The sequence below is a fragment of the Marmota flaviventris genome, chromosome 5 (genome assembly GCF_047511675.1).
Source record: "Marmota flaviventris isolate mMarFla1 chromosome 5, mMarFla1.hap1, whole genome shotgun sequence".
Taxonomy (NCBI): Eukaryota; Metazoa; Chordata; class Mammalia; order Rodentia; family Sciuridae; genus Marmota; species Marmota flaviventris.
In genome coordinates, this window is record NC_092502.1 from 136,203,337 (window position 1) to 136,229,995 (window position 26,659).

The window sequence follows — 26,659 nt, forward strand, 5'->3', positions numbered from 1 at the left end:
AATGTTATGGGGACAAATTTATTATCTTACAGTGATGGAAATAGAAGTATAAAATGAGTTTCACTAGTCTGAAATAAAATGTATTTCTTGTTTGTCTAGTGGAGAATCTACTCCCTGGCCTCTTGGAACTTCTAAACTCCACCTTCATACCTTGAATTATAGCATGTACATTCATCTTTACAACCAGGATATTTACAGTATATTCAAATCTCACTCTTTTTCCTATCCTCCCCTCCCTTACCTTCATTCCCTTTTGTCTAATCTACTGAATATCTATTCTTCCCCTGTCCACCCTTATTGTAGGTTAGCTTCCACAAATCAGTGTCGGATTTTGGGGGATTGGCTTACTTCACTTAGCATGATAGTTATCAGATCCATCCATTTACTTGCAAATGTCATAAAGTCATTATTATGACTGAATAATACTCCATTGTGTATATTTACCATATTTTTTTATCCATTCATCTGTTGAAGGGCACCTAGATTGCTCCCATTGCTTAGGTATTGTGAATCGAGCTACTAAAAATATTGATGTGACTGTGTCACTGTAGCATCTGATCTTAAATCTTTTGGATATAAACCAAGGAAGAGACTACCTGGGTGAAATGGTGGTTCCATGCCTAGTTTTTTGAGAGATCTCCGTACTGATTGATAGAGTGGTTGCACCAATTTGCAATCTCACCAGCAAAGGATGAGCACACCATTTTCTTCACATCCTCACCAACATTTATTCTTACTTGTATTCTTGATAATTTCTCTGACTGGAGTGAGAAGGAATCTCACTGTGGTTTTAATTTGCATTACTCTAATTGCTAGAGATGCTGAAATTATTTTTCAGATATTTGTTGACCATGCATAATTCTTCTTTTCAGAAATGTCTATTCATTTGCCCATTTATCAATTATTTTTTATTTTAAGTTTTTGAGACTTTATATATCTGGGAAAATAATGCTCTATCTGAGGTACAGATGGCAAAGATTTTCTCCTATTCAGTGGGCTCTTGATTGTTTCCTTTGCTGAAAAGAAGCTTTTTAGTTTGATGAATCCCATTTGTTGATTATTGATTTTCCTTCTTGTTCTCTAGGAGGCTTGTTAAGGAAGACAGTTCCTGAGCTTATATGTTGGAGTGTTGGGCCAACATTTTCTTTTGGTATGTGCAGGGTTTCTTATCTAATTTCTAGATATTTGATTGACTTTGAGTTGTGCTTTATGCAGTGTGGAAGATAGGGGTTAAATTTTATTCTATTGCATATCAGTTTTCCCAGCACCATTTTTTGAAGAGGCTATTTTTTCTCAAATGTATATTTTTGGTGCCTTTATCAAGATCTTTTCCTAAAGTCTATAATTCTAAAATAGTATGTTTATAAGAAAGACAAAAAGCCAACCCATATTTTCCTTCTTTCATTCCTACTATGCATTTTATTTGTACCTTCTATATTTTTCTTGATACCATTTCCCCCCAAAATTACCTATGTTGTAATCTTTTGCAACTAGTTAATTTTTATCTTTGTCAACACACATTTTTTCTTGTTTATGTTCATGTATATTTCTATCTTTTTTTTAATTTAATTGATTGAATTTGCTCTTCTTACCAACCTCAGTAATGTGTATGTAATGATCAATATTTGTTAATCTTCTTTATTTTTATAAAGATTTAATATTAATAATTGCCTATTTGTACGGATGTGGTAGCATGTCATCATTATCAAAAGTTATATTTTAAAAGTATTAAAGATAAAAGATTTGTCTAATTTTTCCTTGAACCATAAATTATTGATAGGTGTGTGAGAGAGAGAATTTCCAAGAGTTGGTATAATTTTTTTTGTTGTTGATGCAATTCTCATTAAAGTAAAATACACATTACAGTATTAGTTAGTTTTCAAATGTCATGATAAAATATGTGAGGAAAACAAAGGAGAAAAATATTATTTTCCCTCACAGTTTCCAATCCAAAATTGCTTGGCTCCATTGCTATGGTCTAGAGTGAGACATAAAATGATGGTGGGAATGGTGTAGTGGAATAAAGCTGATCATGTCAATGTGTCTGAGAAGCAGGAAGAGAGAGAGAAGGGGGAAAGAAGGGACTGGGATAAGTTGTACCCTCCCAGGGCCAGACCTCAATGACGTATTTTCTCCAAATTTTGCCTATGTTTATGTTCATGGATATTTCTATCTTTTTTATTTAATTGATTGAATTTGCTGTTCTTACCAACTTCAGTAATGTGTATGTAATGATCGATATTTGTTAATCTTCTTTATTTATATAAAGTTTACACCATTTGCCACCAATGCCAATAAATTATGAATATAAGCTTAGATGAATCTACTGATGAGATTAGAGCCCTCATGACAGAATCACTGACCCAAAGCCCCACTTCTGTACTATGGACCAAGCCTTCAACATATGAGCCTTTCGGGGATATTGTAGATCCAAACCACAACAATTAAAAGAAACTATTCATTTTAAGAGTGCAATTCTGTGTCATTAAACAAATTCAAAATATTTTCCAACTATCATTTCTGGAAACTTTCCAACATACTCAAAGCCCCATTTGTCTTCATATCACCTCTTGAAAATCTCTGGTTTACTTTCTGTTCCTATGAATTTAGCTACTCTAGCTAAACAATATTTGTAGAATCACACAATTTTTACCCTTTTTCCTGGCTTATTTATCTTAGAATACTGTTTTCAAAGTTCAATTTAAAGGAATACCAGCTTGATTGAATTGTGTTAAAAATAAACTTTATCTGTTATGATACCATTAAGAAAATATGTTGAGATTGTTTTTTCACTAGTATTTAGTCATATTCTACATTTAATCTCTGTGTATTTGTGATTTAACAAATTGTAAGGATAGATGAAAATTGTAATTGTCTTTTTAAAATATGATATAATCTTAACAGTATTTTGACCTTTAGGGAGAAAATTAAGTATGTGCACTGTAGCAAAGCTATAAATATTAAATGCAACCTTTTCCTGACATACCAAAATATATTAGAAGGAGGTGTTCTTTAACATGTAACTTTTCAGGAACATTATTAGAATTTAGAGATGATTTTGTGATTTTTTTCAGTCAGGTCAATCAAACTGCTTTTTGTACTTCACATTATCTGACTCAAGTTGGTCTCCTCAAACTTCCTCTCTTTTCTCAGATTCAATCCAATTTTTAAAAAGACATACACACATATGTTAGATAGTTTGAGATTTTTTACTATTTACCTTCCTTCATAATATATTGACTTCTTACATACATATACATAACTACACATTCAACATACATAAACACCTATATAATGAAAAACAAACCCTGAATCTTTCACTCTGTTCTCAAATATGAATTAGGATTTTATTTTGCCAAATTTACTTCATGGCATAATTAAATACCTCTCTACCTCCTTAAAATATACAAGCTTTGCTTTACTAAGTGAGGATTGAATAAAACTAGGCTTTCTATATGTGTTCATTTCAAACAGCTATATATTTAAACCCTCAATCTAGTAATATTTACGTTGCTGACATTGACATAGTTTATCATGGTAAACAGAATAATGACCCCTGGTACAGTAAGGTCCACAAGGCTCTTATTTTGAAGGTTTGGTTTCCCAGTGTGGTAATATTGAGAGGCAGAATTTTTGGAAATGATGGATCATGATGGCTCTAGTCTCATCAGTAAATGATAGTCCATTTGATGGATTAGTAATTTGAGTGAGTTACTAGAGGTAATGGGAACTATAGACAGAAAGGACATGGTTGGAGGAAATATATAACTAGGGCATTCTTTTGGGGACTCTGTATTTTCTCTGGCCTCTTCCTCACTCTCTGCTTCCTGCTGCCATGAGTTGAGCACTTTTCATCTACCATGCCCTCCCACCATGCTGTTCTGATTCACCTTAGGCCCAGGGTAATGGGAACAGCTGACCATGGGCTGAAACCTCTGAAACTGGGAACCAAAGTAAATCATTCCTCCTTTAAGCTGTTTATGACAGGTATGTTGATCACTATCACAGTTCTAAATTCCTGGAAATTTCAAGTATCTTATTACTTGTATACATGAATTTGCAGATGTGATTAAAATCTGGAACTGTAAAATAGGGATTTTTATCTTAGATTATCTGGATGAATACATCTAATTTCATGAGTTCTTAGTTAACAGAATTCTTTCTCTGTCAAGAGAGACGTAAAGAACCAGATTTCCCATGTCTGAGAAGAATTTAAAGAAGAGTTCTGTCTCTGGCATTTATATTCCCAAGTTTAAATAAACAAGAAAGAAATTTGATAGATGGAAGGGTCTCTGCTAGTTGGAAGCCAATAGAAAATGGAATCCTGGTCTGAGAACTATAAGGAGATGCATTCTACCAAGAATCTGGAGGAGTAGAGTGAATTCTTCCCAAAGCCTCTTTAGGTGAGGCCACTTGGGTGACTCTTTGATTGGTGTCTTGTGAAATACAGATTAGAGAAATCAGCAGAGCTAACTAGATCTTCTGACCTATATCACTGCAAAATATTAGTTTTGTGTGGGTTTAAACCAGTAACTTTGTGTTTATTTGTTATGTTCCACCTGAACTGTGTCTCAGGAAAATGAGAAAAATACTACTATTTCATAAGTGTGTATATATATTGAGTATTCAAAGTGATCAATCAGTATATTATTTTTTCCATGCATATATTTAAATTAAAAATTAGATTATAAAAAATCATTTTGTCCTTTGAGAGTGTGTGTGTATGTGTGTGTGTGTGCATGTGTTTGTGTACATGTGTAGCATAGCAATCATATTTAATTACCTCAACGGAAAAAATCTACCATCTGATTACTTAAGACTTTCATTGGTATATTCAATTCCAATACAGAGAAGTATCATAGGGCAAAGTTCCTGACATGGTAGTCAATAAATAGAGACATGCTACTTCGAATGCAGTCCAAAAAAAAGAAAAGGTAATTCTGGCATACATAAATATACATTTTTATTCAAATTATCTTGCAAAATGTTAAATAATATTCAAAAGTAGTACATACAATAATGAGTTTTCCACTTGTGTTTATTTTAAAAATAATCTGGCAACTTCAGCTTGTCTTCTGAGGTATTTAAGAATTAGTTATTATAATAAAAATATAATTTATACTTTACTTGATATTACAAAATATTCAAATAAGTAGATTTATAATGTATACTCAGATCCCTAAAATTATAATAGAATGTTTCCAGTTTTTGTAGAAAACACACCAGAGGAGAGCTCACATGGTTTTAATAGGTTTTCAGTGAGCCCAATGCTTCAATTTCATTTTCACAGTTGGATATTTTAAAGCAAGAATGAACATGGTTTTCCTTTTAAATAAATAATTCCAGTTTCTTTTTTAGAACTTAAATTGATTTGAGAATGTTTTATCAAACACATATCAGATGTAGTGCTTCCATGCAGTGATGCCTTCTGGCAATAAAATGATTTTATTTCTTACTTTACTATGTATTAGACAATAGATTGTATGTTATTTGATCTTATTCTCCTCTCCCTTTTTCATTACTGTATAGGATAGATTTGAATGAAGCAATATTTGCCTGAGATTTTCCATTACTCCCTCATTTCTCGGATAACATATCATTATGAAAGATTGTGAATTTCATTTTACCATTTCAAAAAAAAATCACTTGAAAATATTTTTTGAAAATATTTTGAAATAAAGTATTTAGGATGAAGTTCGTTTCCATTGAGCCAAATAATTGATTTAATTTTTTAAAATGTATTTTTTTTTATTTTCTGTGCACTTTCTTCCACTTTGAAATCCATATTCTGATACCTAGCATGATTTTAGAAGAAAACAACCAAAGAAATATGCATATAGATCCTTCTTAATGATTTAAGATACATAGATCTTTGAGGTTAGTAATCTTCATTTCAGCTTATTGAAGTTCATTTGTGATTTGTACAGGAATATTTTTCAGATTTTAATTTTGCATGCTACAGAAACATTTAATGGGTTGTTGAAATGTTGAGGGCATGGGGACATAAACATATGAGTTAATCATCTCTACATCTTTCCTGAAAGGGTACTGACATTATAAGGATGACTTTATGATCAAAGGTAAGAAATTGACAAAGTAGATCACAAAAATATATACACACATATACACATAAAGAACTTCATCCTGCAAGAAAGCCGAACAAATTTAGCTTTAATCTTTCAGAATTCACTAAATAACACATTTTTTTCTCATCCAAAATAAAATAAAGTTTAGAAATGAGAATCAATTACTAAATTAAAAAAAAAACTGATACAAAATCTAAATAATAATGATAGATCTGATATAAAGTTCTGAGAGAATACAACAAATCTGAGGAATATGGATATAGGCAAAACAACAGACACTGGCAAGAAAAATATTTTAGAAATTGAATAGTATAGATTATGCAATAGTATGTATATATATATATATATATATATATATATATATATATTATTTTTCATTTGTTCTGAATGAAATGTTTAGAAAGCACATTGTTCACTTTAAAAATAATAGCTTAAGACTGTATTATAAATACACTTCCAAACATATCTCCTCATGTGTTCTAGTTACAGAATTAATAGAAATATATCTTTGAGGTTAGTAATTTTTATTAAGGGAATTTCACATTATGAGAAATTTCATAGATCAATATGAACTATGGAATTCTGATAATGTAAAATGTTTTCAAAGAAAATTATAAAAATAAGCCAAAATCCTAATAAAATATTCTAAGGTAATTAATATTATACATACTACCAAATGTAATCTGTATCTTTGTCAGTAAGATTGCTGATGTGTTTTATGTTAAATTATATGTTGTGGAAAGCATAAAGCTTAATTTAAAAACACTATGAATTTTGACAGTGAGTATGTACAACATACCACTCTCAACTTCTTGAGCATTTCTCATTCCAGAAGGGTCCATTTCAACTTTCCAGTCAATTTCCCCAAATCAAAGCATTCTGCTTTCATTTTCTTCAATTAGTTTTCTCTAATTCAGGAATGCATGTAAGCAGAAATGATCTGTTATACTACTTCAATCTTCAATTTTTTTGCAGAGCATTATTTACTTAAGAGTTGTATATGACCTTGCATGTATCAGTATTATATATATATAAATATATATATATTTTTTATTCTGAGAGAGTTTTCATTGTTCAGGTATATAGCATTGTGTCTCTTCATTCCCTCTGAGTTGGATATTGTTTTGCTTACAGTTTGGAGGGTTTTAATACAGAAAATGCTGCACAAAACTGATGCAAATCTATTTGCAGTCAAACACTCAAATTTCTCTTTGATGTAGATATAAGGATAAAATTTCTAGGTCAGAATATATGGATGCTTAATTTCACATGTATATAATCAGACCATCTCCAAGAAATGCAGTTTTATTTCTGTTTTCTAAAATGAATTTTTTCTCTTTGAAATCTTTGCCAACCCAAGGCCACAATTTTTATTCTAAATACTATTTTAGGGATTTCACAATTTTATATATATTTTTTTCATTTAATCTTTCTTATAATTCAAATAAATTTCAGTATATGATATGAGAAAATGGTTGATGTTTAATTTAAAAATAATATGTGATGGGAGCTGTGGTTGTGGCTCAGTGATAGAGAATTTGCCTAGAATATATGAGGCACTGGGTTAGATTCTCAGCACTGTATATAAATAGTTTTTTATAATTTCATTGGCAACTAAAAAGTGTTTTTCAAAAAAAGTATATGATTGTTTTATTGCCATTTATTAAAGGAATATTTTCCTCCATAGACTTGTTTTGTGATCCTTGAAGGATAGCAACTGACCATGTAACTCAAAACATGTTGCTGAATTCTCCTTTGAAATGGTGATTTTAGATGTATACATTTGACAATATGACACCATCTTGATTTCATCCACTTTAGAGTAAATGAAGAAGTGTAAGTACTACAATTTTCCTTCTATGAAAATCTTTGTTATTCTAGGTTACCTCAGTATATATGTAAATACTTTAGAATCAATGTACTAATTTCTACAAATTATCTTATGAAATTTTGATTGGGTTTCCTTTAAAAATATATATATACTTAATATAATATAGCATACATATTCATATATATATATATATATATATATATATATATATATAGAGAGAGAGAGAGAGAGAGAGAGAGAGAGAGAGATATTTGTTAAATTCTCATTCAAATGCTTATGTCTGAAGTTTAGCCCATAAATCTTTTATATTTTCAGGTAAAAGCTAAACTATATCCTTTGAAATTTCAGGTCAAAACCAGTTACTCATATGGATAAAAAATCAGTTTAGCATCACAATTCTCAACAAAGTCATACTATAAGGCATCACTGGAGCAAGGTTATTAAGATACCCAAAGGTATTAGTCAAAAATATTGTCTCTGAAATTATTTTTTTTCATATTGCCATGTAGTAGAAAAAGAATTTTAGAACATTCAAGCACTCGGGTAATTCCTTTTTGATGTTTGAGATATCACCCAGGGCAAACACTTTTGACTTTTTAAGTTCAAATAATATATATTTTTGGCAATACAGATCATTAGAACTCTGTCACATAAACTAAACTCTGCTACTACATTCTACTGCTGAATTCAATACCATTCAAAGGAACTTGCTCAGTGAATTGTCATAGTTGAATACCAATAAAGGTTTGTTTACCAAAACAGAAGACAGTAATTTTCAATACAGTACGATGATTCTATCCTAGATCAGGTCTTGTCAATGTATTGTTCTCAAACTGACTTCAACAACACTGGTCTGTTGATGGAAATTAATTTTACACACCTCCCATACCTACTGAATACTAACATTGACAACCACTAAGTTTTAAAAATCAGTTTTAAACAGCATTAATTAAAGGAATATCAGCAAAATGACACTTGGTAAAAACTGAATGCATTGAATATAGATATATGGTAAAGCAAAGTACACATGACTATGAAGTGTGCCCTAGCGAGATGCCACTGTAGGAAGGTCAGGAGAACTTTCTACTCCTATCCCCCCCAACAGAAGGAGCAATCCATCTGCCACCAGACCCAACACCTCCTCTGATACAAGTAGAGATCTCTAGTTACTGGAGAAAGATCTGGAAGCCTTCCTAAACTGATAACATTGCATTGAATATGAAGAATATGGTGCTTACCATTAGGGAAGAACAAGAATGCTAAAAAAAAAATTCCAACCTTAGACATGGACAGTCTACCCTCAGTGAAGGAGGAGTATGGGTGAGACATTTTCTGTGGTACAGGTGAGCAAGATATGTTGAGTTGTTGACAAGGCAGAGAAAAATGCTCTAGAACTTGATTTCACATCAACAACTTATAGTGAAGTTTTTATCACCAGATAAATTTAAAGCTTCTAATGAAGTGTGAGGAAAAAGAAAACAGCAACCAGATTCAATATAAGCATTGAATTGATAGATTCGATTTTCCCTCAAGAGGAAGATTTAAAAAAAAAAAAGTCATACTTAGTTCTAGGTGAAAATATTTACAATAGTGTTTGGGTTCTTTGTTACTTTTTCTCTCCCCACCTCCTGTGTATGTGTGTAGGTGTGTGTGTGTGCACTCACGCGCATGCACACTTGTGTACAAACTGTTTGCTGGGATTAAATCTGGGATCCATGCCTAAAACATATGTGCCCTTTCACTGAGTACCACACTACTAGTTTCTAGTATGCATTTATGTACAATGTCTGACATTAATTCATACAACCACAAAATAGTCAAGAAATAGGTTAATTGAAATAATAGAAAAGTCACATTGTTGCAGTTGGAAAAATTCATCTTAAACATAAAAATTATATGCAAGAAAAAAAGTAATGTATTCTTAAGTGCTTTTCATTTTTATATAAATGAGGTAATTTCAAACATGGTGACACTGAATTATATTTTCTTCAGGAGTGTTTTAGTTTTTACAAGCTTTACTTGTTTCACATTCATGACAACACTTGGGATTGTCATGCTTGGTGTATGTCATTTCACATAGCATATGAAAGAATAATATTTCTCATTCTTTTAGGAAGGAAATCTATCATTTCTGAAATATGTTAGACATAGAATTATTCCATTTGGGGTAAAAATATATATAATAAGAAATATATCAAAACACTTGTGTGAACCAGTTGGGTGGTGCACACCTGTTATTCAAGCTACTCCAGAGGCTGAGGCAGGAGAATCACAATTTTGAGGACATCTGGGCAACTTAGCAAGATCCTGTTTCAAAATAAAATTAAAAGGCTGTGGCTGCAACTAAGTGGTATTGGTATAGCATTCTTGGGTTCAATCCCAGCACATGAACGCACACACACACACACACACACACACGTGCACACGCACACACACATAACTTCATGTAAATGTTGGATTTAAACTACCCAAGCAGATATTTTGCTAAACGTTTATATGGAAATACAATTCTTATGAAAGTTTGTAAACATCAAGATAAATAACTTAAGATATTTTTCAAGGTGTCATAGAGATAAATGATACCAAATTTAAGGTATTAAGACCTTCTTTCTCTCTTTGAGTTAGGAAAGAAAATGAAGCACTCCACTAGATAGAAGTTATTTTTGGTCTTAGGGATTGAACACAAGGTGTCTCACCATGAGCTACATCCCAGCCCTTTACTTTTCATTTTGTAAGAGGGTTTAGGTAAGTTGCTGAGCATCTCACTAAATTGCTGAGGCTGGTCTCTTGCCTCAGCCTCCAGACTAATCCCTGGGATTACAGCCTTGTGCTGCCACAACCAGCCCAGAAGTAGGAGGAAAGTCAGATAAATAATACATTACTGGAAGCAAAGAAAATTATTCAAGCGGGTTATTGTTAGTATTGTCACATGATTTTGAATGGCTCTATACTCATTAGTTTTTTGTTTTTATTTTGCTTGTTGGCTTCAAAAAGACATTTAATTTCCAAAGCTGTGGAGACTGATAACTCTGGGATGAGGGTTTTAGTGTGATCATGTTCTAGTAAAGACTCAATACGATTTCTCCTTTGCAGATGACTTTATTCTGACTGTATCCTTTACATGATGGAGAAGCAGAGAAAGGAAGTGCCCTTGTGCCTTCCTGGTGTAGTGCTAAATCCATTCAAGCAGGGTTCCATCCTCTTGATCTAGTTGCCTCCCAGATACCTTGAACTCTCCTATCATCACCATAATGGTTTGTTATGTTGATGTATGAACTTCTGGAAGGTACACCCCACTCATTCCGTAACACAGGGATATAAATTGAGACTTTGCACATATCCCATCCTTTGTGTTTTTACACACTAGTTTTTTAATCCATTAATGTTTTCTAACTTCATCAGTCTTTATTATTATTTAGGGTTCTGACACAGAAAGAATAATTATTCCACTTTATTTATTTTTATCATCTGGTCTCATTATTCTTAAGTTTTCCAATAGTATGATCCATTACTATCTTTAAAAATAAAATTAGGCTTACATTGTCCCAAATTGGCCAATCAACTCTTTATCATGGTGCTTATGTTTCATTGACATGTCCCTGTCTTATTCTGTTTAAGCTGCTACAGAAAAATGCCATACACTCAGTAGCTTAAACTACAGAAATTTATTTTCTGACAGGTATGGAACCTGAAAATATGAGATAAGGGTACCAGTATGGTCAGATTCTGGTGTGGGGCCCCTTCTGTGTTATAGAAAGCCACCTTTATTCTATGTATTAGGATGTTGGATGTCTCTTCTTATGTGACCACAATATTATCAGATTAGAATCTGCAGTTATGGAGTGGTGTTGCTCCTAAGGGTTCAGGTGTTCAAAGCTTGATCTCTAGTGAGATGATGTAAGAGATAAACATAGGATCTTTAAAATGTATGTCCAACTGATCTGGCATTAGATTATTGGGAGTGTGACCTCAAAATGGATTAACATATTTCTATTGGGATCATCAGTTTACAGAATAGAGAGTTGTTATAAAACAGCCTATTCCAGATCTGAATTCGTATCTCAGCATAGGAAATCTCATTGTTGCATGTCCTCCCACCATGGTGTCAATTGCCTTGAGGTTATCAGAAACAAGCTGGCACTATATACCTATGACATTCTAAAACTGTAAGCTAAATGAAATGCTTCTATTCATAAAATTTTCTAGCCTCAGGAACTTTATTGGAGTAATTAAAAGACTAATTCAGATCACCTATTCTCATCAGTTTTTGTTTTTAAATTTTCATTTATTATTGCTGGGTATAATGATGCACACCTATAATGTCACCTACTTTGTTTGCTGAAACAGGAGAATGGCAAGTTCAAGGCCAACCTCAGTAACTTAGTGAAAGCCAGTCTTCAAATAAAAAAGGCAGGGTGAGGGGCTGGGAATGTAGAGCAATGCTGAATTCAATCCTCAGTAACAGAAAACAAAAATAGAAGAAAAAGGCTACATTCATTTTTTATGGGTTTGAATAAATTCCTTTTCATATTCTAGATCCTATTTTTTTTTATTTTTGACAATTACATTCTTATCTATTAGCATATAATTATATATTATATATGCATATTTTGTCTCAGTTGTTTCCTTCATCACAATTTGGTCAAGGAACTCTATACTCTAAGTACTATGAATAGTTATATGACCCAAGGAAATTATTTCCATCATATTTTTTCACCTAAACAAGGCACATATATATAAATTAACATTTTCCACTAAATCTTATTAAATCCCATTAGAATTAATTTCAATTATTAATGAAAAATTCTTATCAAATAATTTTCTCTAATGCCTGCACCATTAATTAATACAGTTTTGCCCTAGCATATGCAACTATAGTTCATTGGTAGTATTATAGCTATTTTTAAAAGCTGCACTAATGTTTGTTCCATATGGAAGTGATCATGCATATTCACACCAAATTAAGTCAAGCATACAAAGAAAAATATGACAGTAGAGTTAATGAATGTACTAAAATCAACATCTAAGATTAGAGTTTTATAAAAGAGGCAATTATATTGGTCTGCCATGATTTATGATTAACTCTTGGTGTTTATTGCTCAACAATTGATTATCATCCAGATGTTAAAAACTCTTTATCCCTCTTTTTAATTTTCAATTTAGTTTGAATTTTTCTCTTATGGCTCCTCTCAAGGAAGAGCTTAATTTCCTTTCAACATAAGAATATATATTAAAAAAGAAAACCCATCCTCTGAGATTTTCTAAATTCCATAATCATTATGCCTAAAGGAGGTTTTACCATAAATTTGCAGTACCCATAGTAGCAATAGCATGCTTGCAAAATTCCTACTATCTTTGGTTAATAATTCTTTCTTCTGGAATTATGTGCAGATGATCCTTGAAAGACCTATTATAAATGTTTAAACGTTTTTATCTAGCAAGAATTAAGTAAATGCATTCATCATGACTTAAATTCAAAGTACATCTTATTTGAATAGATATTTTACAGCAAACAAAAACAAAGGTTATCCCCCTGCACCCAAAATGAAAAAAAAAAAAAAGTATCCCAGTCTGACTAATTTATTGAGTTTGATAATTTAATATGCATAACAATGGTCATGTAAAAAAATAGTAAGCAACTTAACAGAAAGGGCCTAGTAAATGTACATACACAGAAGTTGAAAAGGTATTACTATATTCTGGCTAAGGAACAAAGACAGATTTTATTTATGACTTTGGTGAATCTTCACAGGATTTTGGTTTACTTCATTAGGAAAATAGGTCTAATAATAGAAAAAATAGAAAAATACTTGTATGTTAGGAAGGAAAATGAGCCCTAACCATTGAAAAATAAGTTCAAGATCACTTTATATGCTTATGGACTTTTATAAGACACAAAACAAACATTTTTGCTTGCCATTAATCCAAGACACAAGATAGTTACGCATAGTAATGGAAAAAATAAACAATCACCAAAAATAAATTTAAAAAGAAAACTGCAAATTAATTTGTTCAGACTGCCTTCAAAAAGTTTTTCATAGGGTTTTTAGATGTTAATCTAAAGACATACAACCTGATTGAGGGGTATTGTATAGTACTTATCTTCTATAAACATTTTGTATGATTTTGATATTAAGGTAATTCTGGAATTCTGGACGAATAAAATCAATTAGAAAGTGTTCACTTCCCTATTCACAAAGAGTTTGAGTATAAATGTTTTCTCTTCTTAAATATTAACTATAATTAATGAAGGGATTAAGTTTTATTATTAACTATAATTATTGAAATGACCTAAATTTTTTAAATGTATATGCTCAGTTGCTTAATATGTATATTAAAAAACTTTAGATTAGCTTATTTATTTATTTTGTGTACATAACTTGCATGTTTCAAATAAATTTTTCATTTTTCAAAAACATGAGGATGAAGCATTTTTTATTATATTTCCACATTATAATTAATACATAATTGGTGTTATCTTTTTTACTTTATCTCTCTGTTCACCCAAACTCTGCTTTTCCTTCTAAATTAACTAAGAAATATTTATATTTTTAAGAAAAACATTTTTACTTATATATATTTTAATGAATGATACATTTGGTTAATGCTTCTTTCTTCTGGAACTTTGTGCATATGATCCTTGAAAGACCTATTATAAATATTTAAACGTTTTTATCTAGCAAGAATTAGGTAAATGCATTCATCATGACTTAAATCTAATTACACTTCTCATTTCTATATTCCAGTAACCAGAATATATGTAATCAGTGTCATCATATACAAGAGGAGCTGGGACTGGATTTGTGTGGCATTGTTATTGAAAATTGGGATTTTTATTTATTTATTTTTTGATTTTAACTATCAATGAACCTTTATTTATTTTTTATATATGTGGTATTGAGAATTGAACCCAGTGCCTCACTCAAGCTAGGCAAGAGCTTTACCACTGAGTTACAACCCCGGGCCCCAAATCAGGATTCTATTACTAAAAAAATAAAAAATACAAGAACAAAATCTCAGAAGGAAAAAAATCTGGAACCAATTCAAAGTATCTGCCTCAGCATACTTAAGTTTCTATGTATGACATTCTCAGTATTTTTTTAAACTAATGTACCAACTACTGAGTCCATCCATTGTCCATTTTTCTTGGGAGAAGTACTGTTATTTGCATCTGGTCAGTATATGGCTGTTTATTTCTTACTGGTTGATAGACTGAAAAACAAATGACCTGTTCTATCTAACCTAAATTGTTGAGGTAGAAGCAATATAACTGGGGGGAAAAATGAAGACGAAGAAAGAAAAAAGAAAAAACAAGTCTAAAAACAGAAGAAAAAAAAGACTAAAAAGAACTGTGAAAACATATGATATTCACTATTTCTTAGTAGGTATTAAGTTACGCTGCCAGAAATTATGAAAACTTCCTGATCTGAATGAATAGATTTTGATTATTAGCCAGTCTTTCCACTCCTAATTCTATCCTTTTGAAATTCCCTTGGCCATTATACTGTATGGCCTCTAACTTTTCCCTGTAGAGTATTCTGTATAATCCAACATCCATTTAAAAGGGTCATTGAAGTCTAAAGATTGGGCAGGTTATGTATCTTTTGGAATACAGCTCCTTTCAATGGATTTTCTTCTATATCCTTCCTTGATTTTGACAATACCAGATCACAATAGCTAGTCTCACCTTTTAGGACAGAGTGGCTGGGATGACCAGCTTAAAGTGTGTTGAGGAGTGCAGCACAACTAGTCTATTTTTTGCAGCTCAGCTAGCTTCCCCTGTCTGGCATATAACTGCAGGCTCTTGAAAAAAAGAATGGCAATCTTAAATCCTGCTACTTGGGTTTCAGAAGCACTTGACTTTTCCAATTCTGAGAACCCATAGTACCATATGCTGAATGATCTCAAATTATAAGCCATATGCATAGGAATTTCCCTAGAATCAGGCTGAATTTCTTCAGTCTCAGTTTAGAAATGAACTGATTTTTGCATGAATCAGACACTTCTTTCTATTGCTCTCTTAGAACCATCAAGGAACACCAACAATTTTAGTTCTTTCATTGAAATACAACCTCAATAAGCACTTTCTGTCTTTGAAGTTATCATCAGTGACAGTTTACCACTAATATTATCAAGATGAAAATAACAAAATTTCTGTCCTATATTATGTATTGTACTCACATGTAAACTGCTAAGTCAGTGGCACATATTTTATATTTCTTCATTAAGACAGCACACAGCACCACACTTTTCAGCATCAGTTTTATGCTTAGTGGAATATAATTTAGGCTTTTTCAAGAAAAGACAGACAGGTGGGCATTTCTTTCTTCTTACATAAACATGGACAAGGGATGTGATGGTCAAGAATGAGTAGAGAGCTCCACAAAAGCACCTAAGTTCTTGGGAAAATTCTATCTTGTAAAGCACTCACTTTGATATTACCCTGATCTGCACTGCCAAATGGTTCATTGTCTGTGTCTTATAAATTGTAGGATAAAGGGTCTGAAGGACAATCTTCTTTTTAAAGAGGTGGAGTATAATATGTCCATATCATTTCTGCACATGGCCCATTGGCCATAATTATTCATAAGGCAATTCAGTTATGCAAACCAAGCAGAAAATGTGCTTGCCAGGACTCAGTAGCTCTTACTACAACAAAGAAGAGAATTTTGTGAAAAGAAATAACAATCTTTTCCATATACTCCGAAATAATGGAATTATTGACTTTATGCTATGTTCCAAAACCCATTTAATATTAACATCTACTATTATGAGATATTTATTATTTTATCCACATAGGAAATGAGTCACTTTAGTCCAATATTATGGACACAATGTCCAGATACTCATACCTAACTATAGACTTCAGAACTACAAAATCATACAAATGATCACTGAGAATCACATAATTATACTTTTTAAACAACGGATTAATGAATATTTACATTTCATCACTGTATAGACTAACTGTTATTTTAAAATGTAGCATACATCTAAATAAATTCTGGGACTGTTATCAGAGAATATGACTTTTAAAATCTTATTGCTAACTAAAATACAACTTAATTGGCTCATGCTTACAATGCTACATATGGAGATCATACAAGGAAACATTCACACATGACAAACATGAAGATCATAGTATGTATCTGTACTTCAGAAAATAATAGTCACTACCAAAAAATAGTTACATAAATTGAAATTTTAAAAATATTAAAATAACAATACCATTCCTAGTTCACAGTACTCACATCTCAAATGCTCCCATAATGGACAACATAAAGCACCTTCCTATCTTTGTATAAAGATATATTGAATATTACTGATCTAATCAATTGACAAAGTTCAATGCATACAAAAATAAATAGTATTTATAAGATTTGTTGTGACTAACTAACTGAATAATAATCATAAAAGTGGGCTGGGGTTGTAGCTCAGTGGTAAAGCGCTTGTCTCACATATGTGCATCCCTTGGTTTGGACTCCAATACCACATTAAAAATAAATAAATAAGCAAATAAAAAGATACTGTGTCCATCTACAACTAAAAAATAAATAAAAAAATTTAAAACTCATGAATGTTTCAAGTGAAAAATGTCTGAGTGGCAAATGTAAATAAATTAAAATTTAATTAAAAAGTTGACTTTGCCAATAGGAAGGATATTTATCTAGCTATCTATTCATTTAATCTTTTCAAAATATCAATATAATCATGTGTCAATTGGATTGCTAATTCAGAAACTTTATGATTAAAATTTTATGACATTGCTCCTTAAGTAAAAATATGTGAATAAAATACATGAAATAAAAATTGAAATCCTTATTATTTAGTAACTGCTATTGTTCTTTTGAATTAAAAAATACATACAAAGCCAAAGTAGAAACTGTAAAGATGCAGAACATACAAAGGCAATAAAAATCTAATTCCACTGTGCATACATACCAGATGATAACATGTCAATTTCTCGTGTTTGGACAAAAATTGTATCTTGATTTTTACTCTAAATTTAAATTTAAATTACTACATATTTTGGCTATTGACAATAATCTGTTTTGCGTATTTTTCTAAATGCTTTTTAATTGAGTTTAAACTTGTGAAATAATTCGATAAAAGGAAAACATGTTATTCACATTAGTAGTGGTAATTTTGTTGTCTGAACATATATTACATACATGATAAAGAACTAAATACAACCCCTTGGTCATAAATTTTTTATAAGAAAATAAATGAATCTTTTGTTTTTAGTTTTAAACCTCAGATTAAATTACTTCAGAATATCAAAATTACATCTACCATACTATCCTTATTTTAATTCGGTGCCATGACCATATTTATAGAGATAATTTAAAACTAGTATTTTATATTTAGAATTAATTTCCCCTTCTATTTTTTTGTTTGTTTTTTGTTTAAGGTTTTATTAATTAGTTTTATAATTGATTTTCTTTATAATTATCTGAAAAGAACACATTTATCTTTCCTTCTTCTTTATTTATTTATTTTCTCTTATAAATATTCTTAAAATAAAAATTTTATATTATTAAATAAATTAAATTTATGGTTCCTATTAAACTATGCTTATTTTATTTTGGTGGAGACATTGAGATTTGCAGGGAAGAAAGAAGTATAACTAAGTTTTAATCTTTTCAGAAAAAAATTATTTCTCTTTATTTTGGATTTGATATTTCTTTCAAGTAAAGATTACTTTTTTTAATGTCACTGAGTCATCTTTGTATAACTGAAAAGTGGTTTATTACTATATGTTTTTCATTATTTCTTATCTTACTTTTTTCAGTTTTAATCTCTGAAAACTTTTATTAAATGAGTTGGACTGAATCATTTGAAACATTTCCAGCATATTAGTTTAATTGTATCTACCTTTTCCTTCAACTTCTTAAAAATACTCAAAACGATTTCTTTATATACACAAAATTTTTGTATGCTACTTATAAAAATAGGGTTTTTTTGCTTTATAGAGCAAACTTGTTTATTTTATTTTATATTTTTGCTGTCACCCACTGATAGAAAACATCTCTTCTCCACTATTGAATATAGAAAAGGTATATAAAAATGGTTATTATTATTTTCCATACTTTTGGTTGAAGCAAGGGCAAGAATTAATTTTCTGATGAAATCAGTCATTTAGTCCTTTTATTTACAACAAAGTTACTGCTTAACATATGTTAAGTGTTAGCTGGCATTAGTTTTCCAATTTAAACATCTTATTTTGCATTCTTATTTCAAATCTTCTCATTCTTTTCAGTTTGGTATTTCGTATACTGAAGACAGAAGAAAAAAAGGAATAAAGAAAACCTCTTGTATTTTCTGAGTAGATCCAGTTGGCTCCTATTTTTATTTTTATAATTTTTGCTACATTCTGTCATATATTGTATGCTCAGAAAATATTTTAATTGATAAAGTAAAATATATTTTATTGATAATGTAAAAATATTTTAATTAAGTGCTTATTCAAGGAAACACTTAGAATGGAAAGTAAGACAAAGAAAAATAAAAACTTTAAGTAAGTCATTTTTCATACAATATTATTATACACAATAAAAATAAACTCAGAAAAAAAAAATTTTTTGCAAACAAACTTCTTATAGGTCAATGACTCATTTTTTTTTTTTAAACCAGTGAAATAAAGTAACTTTTTGAACTCCAATTTGTATTCTTCTCGGTGACAAAAACTGTCTTGTCTTTGCTTTCTATGAACAGAGTCAAATTTACCTGTATCTAACCCCCAAAGATATAAATGACGATTTTTTTATTGTTCTTAAATCCAATTTTCTCTAATTTTTTAAAATTTCTTTTTTTTTTTTTAAATGTCAGTTATTACCCATAGTCTACTGGATGAGCAGTGGTCACTGAAAAATCAAATAATTTCTTTCTGACCCAGTTTATCAGTTTCTAACAGTCATTCTTTCCTACATTGTGTTTTTATAAAGAATAAATTCTCCTCATGGACACAAACAATACACCTTAACTGTCTAATTCTAAGGCATATAGAATCAAATCTTGGTAATTTTACCAAAAAAGAAGTATCAGGAAGTATGTAGATGATCACGGGATATTAGGAGAAAAATGCTGGGACTCTTGAGGGGAAAAGCAAAAGGAGACAGAGAGCAAGACATTGGCTCCTCCAAATGGAAATCAGTCATTTGGAAGCCATGGGAACTTGAAGGTAGCTGTTCAAGCCAAAGATTGAACTTCTACCACAGTTCAGTAATCAGACAAGTATATAAATAAAGATAAGAAAAGATTCTTATAGTAGAATCATGAAATATGCTTATATCAGAAACTTTTGTTATTATTTTAAATTTGTTCACAAATAATAGATTTAAATTTTGGCATGGATTGTAATTATGAAAAAGAAAAGTATGATTTCAATTATTTTTAATGCTGAAGAGCATTATATACTAATATTAGCTAAACATAAATAGATTTTAATTGACTATTGCAATTATTCAAAGAGAAAATGAAGTCAAGAATACTAGAAATAATATATAATGTTTCAATGGCCATGGAAGTATTGAAATAACTTTTTATTGCCATAGCTAAAATTTTCCTAAAATTTCCAGGAAGTCTTTCCACCTAATATCCATTCTGTGTATCTTCCACAGAGGACCTGAGCTTTCCAATGAGACTCTTATGTAACTAATATGATTTAAAAATTTGCCCTGATATTGTCATAGACTATAGCCTCTATGTTTCCTCAATTTCTAAAGTCTCATTTTCACTGTATTTGGAGATGGGAAGTAAGTAAAGCTCAATAAGACCATTGTTGGAGTGGGACTGGGGTGGAATTCTCTTAATTGGGATTAGTGTTTTTATCAAAAGAGTCATCTGAGACAGGGGAGGTTCCCTCCCTGCAAAAAAACAAGGAAAGGCAATAGGGAGAAGTTCCACATTTCCAAATCATAAATAGAATGCAGAGTTCAGAATTCCAGTCTCCAGAACTATAAGAAGATACATTTCTACTGTTTAAACTACTCTCTGTGGTATTATTCAGTGGCAACTTAAGCAAAGTCATGAATGTTATTCTTAGTGCTAAGTTAACCATCTAAGGCAGTTGATGACAGTGACATCGGTCTCTTTAACAATGAAATATATGCAGGAACAATAAAAAATGTGCAGACATTACTGAAGTTTTTAAATTTAAGCATGAAGGGGGAAATCACAAACAAGCATTTTTCATATGGTGTCTGCAGAATACTGTAAATTGCATAAATCTATAGAAACTGCTAATACTTACTTTGATTTATACTCTATAAATACCCAGACTATTCAAATATGTAATTTACATATTAAATAGTTTTCTACACTGTCGCGACCCCTAGCCAGCAAGGAAGACACGACACAGGATTCTTCTTTCAGCAGTTTATTCAGGCCTTGATTCAAGTATCATCTTCTAGTGACCCCCCGCCGAGCGCCCAAGCACAGCCTAATAAAGCCTCCCGCATACCAATCCTAAGCTGCCACGTGGACCTTTCTCATAGGGTGGGAAGGGATTGCGTGCCAATTCTCCATATTAGGAGTTGTTTGTCACAGGCCACAGTGGAAGCCGGCGCCATCTTCTAATGGCGGCCACCGTTTATAAGAACGGCTCACCACACTACACTCTTCGCACATATACATAAAATACTTATGAGTGATTTGAAGGTAATATTTGATTGTATTTAAAATAATTTAAGCATTGTTATGTATGTTTCCTTAAACTCTAGACAACTATACTACTTCTATATCTGTGCAGAGGGGTGACAGTGATTGGGAGATCAGTGTCTGAGATTGAAATCCCTGATGACTTCATGGCTATGGCATGCTTGGTGCCTGGGAAAGTTTCTGTGCAAAGGTACAGGATGCATGGTTGCTTTGCCAATGCTCTCCATGGGGAGGCTCTGTGCTAGAGTCTTATCATCCTCCACCCTGCTCTCAGACACACAGTTCCTGGAAATGAAGGAATTCTCTTTCTAAGACAGCTGCAATATTTCACCTGTTCTGCTGTTCCTGAACCTGCACTTTAAACAATGGACTTTCTTGAGAGCTACACAATGCTCCTAACATTGCACATTGCAACTGTAGAATGTAACTGAGAAATAAACTGCATACTGTTGCTAACTCTGTAACTTTCATGAATACAAAGAATAATACTTGCATAGTCTTTAAGCTGATTAATAAGACATATATAATAAAGATTGCTGACATGATTCTTAAAACCTTCTCCTCCATCAGAGAGCAGTGCTCCACCCAATATGAGCTATTTTATCTTCAAGATCTGTGTATGTGAGTCTCATTTCTTCCAATCTCCCAACACCCCTCAAGAGAACCTGCTAGTTTGGCCACACTGGTTGAAGCATATATCCACAAACTTGACTAGACAGTCATGTTGAAAATCCAGAAATATGAAATAATATATCAGGGATCTCCACTTGTGCCATAGATTTGAAAAATTTTTATCCAGATATTCTTTAAAATTTACATAATCTTCAACTCTTTATAAAGCAGTTTTCAATGCCTACAAATATGACAGATCAAAAAAATAATTCTGTGAAAAATGGTAATGTACTCTCTTAGTGTCATGATGGTGGAACACTGCATACCAAGAAATTTTTCTAATTAGTTTGATAATGTAATGTGAATCTGATAATTGAATTGTTTGCAGTCTAGATATACAAAACTAATTGTGGTAATCCAAGATTGAGCTGTATATCTTCCATTAGAATACAAAAAGTCACATGGCATGTATAGCATTGTCTATATTGCTTATCCCTCCCTCCACATCCTTTAGTTTAAAAATTTTTGTTACTGTTTATTTTAAATACTGAAATTTAAGGCATGATAACAAAATATATCACTCTGCAACCACTACAATAGTAATAGAATCATTTTCCTGCTTTATCTGATAATAATTTAATTCCTCTGAAATAAAAATGTAAAATAATAAAACTAACAATAATCCTAGAAAAAATAATTACATTTATTATTTCATTTTCTCTTCAGGAAGAAGCTCCTTAAGGACCAGAATCTTGTAAGAACAAAGACAGTACTTGGAAGTATAATTAGGAGATATCTTCATTTACATAAATGGTCATTTCCAAACTTCAAAGGTATTTTACTGTCTTCCAGCTACTTAAGGCCAGTTCCAATAGCCCCTGTTGTTCTTTTAGACTCAACTGGTGCCATAAATACAAACAAATAGTGGATGTAACATAGGGATTTGTAAAATTGGAATCATTTTACATTATCTTCTCAGTTTAATAAACATAGCAATTGGAATCACAACTTCTCTGCTTGCTGTTTTCCTGAAGTTTTAGAACACAGTGAAACAAGGAGTGTTTCATTGGCAGTGATAATGACAGACATAATAATGTGGCATAGTACTGCTTGCCTAGAAATGCCCTAGAAGTTGGAGATAAACACTGAAAGAATTAAAAAGAAAAATCTTCCTTATTTCTAGAGGAGAAGAGATGAAGATAGAGTACATAAAAAGCATAGATTATATATTACATTAAAATGATAATAAGTGCATGGAACAGAATAAATATTCTTAGGAATGAATTTTAACTTAATATTGATTGTCCACAGAAGGTTTCATATTTAATAAGTGAGTAAGTACAATCTTCCCCATCTCTGACTTTCAACTCATTTTATGAACCTCTTCCCATAATAAGCAAATTCCAGCAAGTCTGATATTAAAAGGATTTATTTTCCATTTCCTCTATTTTTTCACCTCTTATGTACTATCTCCTTTTCTTTCACAATTCAAATTTTATGGAAGCCATAGGATCAATTCCTTTAATACTCTATCAACTCATGTGCCATTTATTTTTTTTCTTTGCTCTTACTGGGAAAAAGACTTCATCCTGATTAAATTCAACTTCTTTATACTGCATTGCTTTCACCCATTCAATGAAAAGTGGCCAAAAAGAACACACACACACACACACACACACACACACACACACAACCACATGTGCATGCAGAGCTCTTCCTCCATCAAGGTGAATTGTTTTCATATTCAATTTATAACTTGCCACAAGTGGGCTCTTTCTTCTACTTAGTGAGTCAATAAATTTCTAATCCATTTATCTAATGCATTAAGCTGAATTTAAAAGAAAATAGTCAAGATAGAAAAGAAATCAAAGTATATATACATGACCACTATATATTTCATTATTATCTTAATTTTGTAATCCCCTTTTAAAACTCAACTTCACTCTCATGTAGTGTATTTTCTCATGGTGTATTCTCCAGATTGTTGACTTCCCATTAGAATGATAAATTTGGTTTCTGTTTACAGTGATTATCTTTAATGTGAATGAATATAAAAAACCTATTTGTTCAATAATATTATAATTAAAGTGTTTTCTACATTTTATTTGATAACAAGGTTAAATTATTGTCCTAATAAATGATTGGGTCAGATGTTTGTTAATGTTTAATAATTCTAACACATTTCCATTATATTTCTTAAAGTTAAATTCAAACCTTAATTTTATTCTTAATACTCTTATTTAAATATTATGAAATTGTGCAGCCACTTTTTGAATTTAATATTTATAAATAAGTAACAATTTTAAAAATATAATTGTTATATTTTTATCTTTTAAAGTTACCTGTAACTGAAGTAAAAAAATCCAGAAGGCAGGAATGTTATTCTCATTTATAACTATGACATTTCTCAACAGAAAGCATAAGGCTAATCTTTAATCTCCTTGTTAGGGAAGAGATGATGAATCAGAACAGAGTGCTAAATCTGTAATTTTGATATATTAAGGAGGATTAATACCTAGTTCAGGAAAATATGTGTGTTTGCACATTTAGTAGATCATTTGAGGTATATAAAAGTTTCATTCAATATATCATTTATTTAGCTTGTCAACTCTGAAACTTTTTAAATTAGATGACTAAACTGCCAGTAATAATAAAGAATGAAGGCCATGGGATGGAGCTTAGTGGTAGACTGCTTGTCTGACATGTGTAATACACCAGAGTGAATCCTTGATAAATAAATTCTATAATAAATTAATAACCTATGCCTGTATAATCAACTTTAGATCTACACATCTTTGTTATGAAGTAGAGGTAATGGATTCCTTGAAAATATTTCACTTATTGCTTAGTATAGCTCCTTTAAGATTCTGCATACAGTTTTATTATCCCCCATATTGATTATGTACATAAATTGTTTAAAAATTGTATTAATTGTTATGTTAAGTGACATTGGGAAAGAAGAAACATGGTTGGGCACTGTGATGACAAAGATGTGAGAAAGACAGAATAATGGCTAGGCAACATGGAATAACTATGATAATATTTATAAGGAATATAAGTCAAATTGTACATTTTCTCCTATGTATATTTCTTATAAGATTTATCTATGATATTGGCCAGAAATTATTGTGTATGTTTCCTCCACTATATCTTTTCATGGAGAATCCAGGTATCATCTCCTTAAACAAATTCCTATCCTTTGCCATTTTCACTAATATAAAGAAGCAGAACAGTTTAGACTCTATGAGCCTAAACTCGGAAACCAGAGTACCAAAGATACTTTCCTATGGCCATTTGAATGGAAGCTTCCTTAAATTCCATGTGCCTCCATTTCTTCCCTTTGTAAATGTGGCAAATAAGAATATTTAATTTATTTAATTTTATCACATAATTATCATGCTTCTACTTCAACACAACACATCCATCCTGGGAAACAGGTAAACATTTAAAAATGCAATCTTTTTCTTTCAAAAAATTTGAGAAGTTTTCAAAATAAAATAAAATTACTATTCATTTTTACAGATTATATTGTGCTATAGAGGCAAAAAACCAAGCTACCTCAGAAAAGCCAGACATGTTCTGGGTTATCATGCACCAAGAGGATATTATTTTCTAGTACAAGCAACCTTTCCAGGGTTCTTCTGCTGTGGCTTCCACAGAACACAATTTAATACTGTACCCCATTATCCCAGAAATTAAAAAGCAAGTAAAATAAATATGGCACTCAGGGCTTTGTCACTGCCTGCTGACTTCAGCCAAGGATACTCCAGTAGACTTTCTATGCCTCATATATATTTGTTTTAAGAGTATCATAGACTTTTTTGGTACTGACTTATTTCACTTAGCTTGATGGTCTCCAGTTCCATCTATTTTTTGCAAATGTTGTAAAGTCATTCTTTTTTGTGGCTGAGAAATACTCCACTATGTATATATACCATGCTCTTTGTTATCCATTCCTCTGTTGAAGGGCACCTGGGCTATTTCCTTAGCTTGGAAATTGTAAAGTCAGAGGGCAAATTTTTTCTCTGATATGCATAAGCTAATTAATCCAAAATGAGAAGGAGGGATTGAAAATATAATAGAAAAAAAAAGTAGACAAATGGGATGGAAGTGGAGGGAGGTAGGGTGTGATAAGGAAAGAACAGTATATGAACTTGACCTAAATTTTCTATATGCATATATACTAGAGTGAATCTTACCATCATATATTTCCACATGACACTAATTAAAAAAATTATAAGTAAATAGTAGAAAAGTTGTAGAGTAGAGGAAAAGAGACTGGAGAAGGGAGGAAAAGATGGAAAGGGGTAAGGGGATACTGGAACTGAATTAGAACAAATTATATTCCACAATTTTATAAGTATGTAAAAGTGAATCTTAATGTTTTATATAACTAAAAAAATAACCAATTAAAAGAAAAATAATAAAAATAAAAGAGTATTGTAGAAAACAGACCCTTAAAATCAATAGC